Source organism: Peromyscus leucopus, chromosome 8b, assembly GCF_004664715.2.
Source record: "Peromyscus leucopus breed LL Stock chromosome 8b, UCI_PerLeu_2.1, whole genome shotgun sequence".
In the NCBI taxonomy this organism is placed as follows: domain Eukaryota; kingdom Metazoa; phylum Chordata; class Mammalia; order Rodentia; family Cricetidae; genus Peromyscus; species Peromyscus leucopus.
In genome coordinates this window covers 45580880-45584149 of record NC_051086.1, presented here as the reverse complement: position 1 = coordinate 45584149, position 3270 = coordinate 45580880, and the positions used below count along the sequence as shown (strand labels likewise).

The following is a 3270-nucleotide window of genomic DNA, read 5'->3' as shown; positions in this document are numbered from 1 at the left end:
AACCTCCCGAAGATTCAAAGTGAGCTACGCGTCAGACAAAACCACCGTGTTTGTGGGTGCTCCTGGGGCGGTAAGCCACGCCCTGAGGGCTGGCTGCGCCGGGCTGGCAAAGCTGTGGCTGCAGGGCTGGCTCCGCCCCTTCACCTGGCTGTCCGCAGCGAACGCTTACGGCGTTTTTCCAGGATGTCCAGTTGTCAATACGTTTAAGTTTTATAGCTAGAGAAGGAAGAGAAAAGAATGACCCGACTCGGAGCGTTCTGTTCCGGCGCGGTTCCAGAGTCATCTTAAATGTGACCGACCTGGGGGTCGGTTTTCCTTGCTCCCCGCGCTGGGGACAGGACCTGCCTGGGCGGCTGGGCCTGCGGCGCTGCCTCCGCGACTCTCGGCGCAGGTCCCGGAGGAGGAGGCGGTGCAGGAGAAAGCTGCCAGGATGCTGGAGCCTTAGAGTGATCAAAAATCACCCTGCATCGGGGACCTCGTGGCGCAATGGTAGCGCGTCTGACTCCAGATCAGAAGGTTGCGTGTTCAAATCACGTCGGGGTCATGTGTACCTGTTTTCCCGTAACAGCTTGTTTCGTTTCGGTGAACTAGAAAGCAGAGTGGTGACCGAGAAACTTGGCCACATAGATACCACCTCCCCCACTGCTATGAATAAAGCAAAGGGTCGAATCAGTTCACAGGAGCTGAAACAAACAGGTGCTGGTAACTTAATCAGAAGAGTGCTTGATATTTAATAAATATACGAGGAGAAACAACAGGATGAAAGTTAAGTTTTAAATTAAACGCTGAGCTTTGTTTGATTAGCTGGTTAGTTTTATTCCGGGTGTTGGAGGTTTTAACACATTTAAGCTGAGGTTGGGGTGACCAAAAAATTTTCGCTAAAGTTCTTTGTGCCTCGCTTCAAGTTCTCCATGCTTCAAGCTGAGGAGGACAGCAGAGACTTTAAAAAAAAAAAAAAAAAGGAATGAAAGGAATTAAAATGATTATAAGAGAATTTTTTTCACTCTGGTTAGGAAGGTTTACTGGAGTGTTTCTTTTATTTTATTTATTTGTTTGTTTGTTTGATTTGATTTGATTGTTTGTTTGTTTATTTGGTTTTTCGAGACAGGGTTTCTCTGTGAGCTTTGCAGGGTTTCTCTGTGAGCTTTGTGCCTTTCCTGGATTTCGCTCTGTAGCCCAGGCTGGCCTCGAACTCACAAAGATACCGCCTGGCTCTGCCTCCAGAGTGCTGGGATTAAAGGCATGCGCCACCTGTTTCTAATGCTGTTTTCCTTCAGCATATCGGAAGTAGCAAGTTTTAAATGGATTCTAAGTCTTAGTCTCCCTAAGACAGGAAACACCTTTACATTCATTCACAACTCCTATAATTCATGCTTAATTCACTGCCAAACACAAACTCTAAATTCATTAGTCTTCAACCTTTCAAATTTTTTGTAGTCAATGAATCTCTTTTTAACATTATATCCTAAGGGTTAATTCTGTGGAAACATTTTTAATATTTAATGTTCAAGATTGTGAATTGACAAAATGCCCCCTTCCCATATGAATAAATGCGATTCTAGAAGGTCTAGCTGTCAGGTAATATTCTGTCTTTGCAATTTCCTGATTATTACAAAAGCAGATTTTGCTGGTATGTATGTGTGTGTACAGGTTTTTCTGTAATCAATTTTAAACATCAACTCATCTTATTTAAAATTAGCAAGAATTTGTTTCCCCATTATACAAAGATCAAAATAATCATATATTTTATAAAAGTCGAGACAAGAAATGTTTTTCTGAAAAAGAAAAAATACGGACAAGAGAAAGAAAACTTCTTAAAATTTTATTTACACACACACACACACACACACACACACACACACACACACAAGTCAGCTTCATCACTACAATAAGGGGTTAACTTCATAAAGGGAAAAAAATGACGTATTAACTCACAGCCACGGAGGCTGAAGGTCCAAACAGCGTAGTGTGAGCTCTGACAGAGGGTCCCGAGGCTTACGACAGGATTGTGCGTGGGAGGAAGAGTCACTTCTTGAGCACTTAGCTCAGAGAGAGCCAGAGAGACAGCTGAACTCCTTTCAGAACAAGGCTGTCACGACAGACAACTACCCAGAGCTTGCAGGACAATTTCCCGACTCCGGTGACTGACGGATCTCCACAAGGCCCTTCTGCTAAAGTTCTGTGCCCGCTCCAATCACGCACCTCTCTGCAAGGCCTTTGCTATTCCGCCCCTCCAATCACACTAAGTTGCGCCCGCCCGGGTAGGAACACTTTTTAAATGACTCCCGCGCGCCTCTGAATCAGGACAGTCGCTTCAGCGAGTGTCCAGTTAGTGGTTAATTTATGATCCTTTGTTAGAAGAGATTTCTAGCTTCTAAATTATACTGAAGGGGGGGGAAGCTAATGAATATTTCCAAGTGAAATTCTCTAAGGTTTAAGACATAGTCTGAAGAGAGTCAACTCGCAGGCTACTAATGCCCTCTGGTGGCTACATGGGAAAGTGACGTGAACACAAGGCATGCCCATGGTTTTAACCACAAAACAGAGCCAGCATAAACACTAGATTATCTTCACCTGCCTGCTGGTATGCCTTATCCCAGCTTCAATGTCTTAGAAACGCCTTCTAGGAGAAGCCACTGCTTTTCCACGTCACACTCTGAAAAAGGGGGCTGCTTGCAAAGTAGTCTATCAGAGTGAATTTATGAGAACCAGAGTCAGGGCCTGGATCACATGATCAGCAGGCTGTGGTGGGGGAGGACTGTTGAGACCGCTTGGTTTACCCCACAGCTGTGTGTGGTAACACCTTATATGGTACACTTTGCTTCTGGGCAGGTAATAAACCGCTCTCTCGGGTGCAAAGCCTCCCTGTGAACCAGTCTGTGCCCGCTGGCAGGAGGCTACAGCCCATTGTTCTGTTTTTCCAGAAAAGCCCCACAGAAATGGAAGTCAAATTATACAAAGACCAATAAGACAAAAAAGAAAATGAAACAAAAAATCCACAACAATATCACTGAGTTCATTTGTTCATTTTGTGTTAGCCTATTAATTAATTAATTAATGGTGGTCCCTGCCCTGCAGTGTGGTTGATATGTCCAGTGATGTTCTACCGGAGAATGTTGGTTTGTCCTTTGTTAGTGGGTGTCGGTTGCAGACAGCTTCCTGGTTAAGAGTGTGTGTGATGGTTTTTAGCGGCGATCTTACCCTGCGAGGAAAAGTCACAAAACACGACAGAATCCACGAATAAGAGTTTTATTAAGATGAGGAGAAAAG

The 3270-nt window shown here is 44.6% G+C and overlaps 1 non-coding gene across 1 annotated transcript; it reads left to right on the top strand.

Moving 5' to 3' along the window:
- Positions 1 to 472: 472 nt before the first annotated feature.
- Trnaw-cca lies at positions 473 to 544 on the top strand. The gene has a single exon. It is a non-coding gene; the product is annotated as a tRNA-Trp (tRNA).
- Positions 545 to 3270: the final 2726 nt, after the last annotated feature.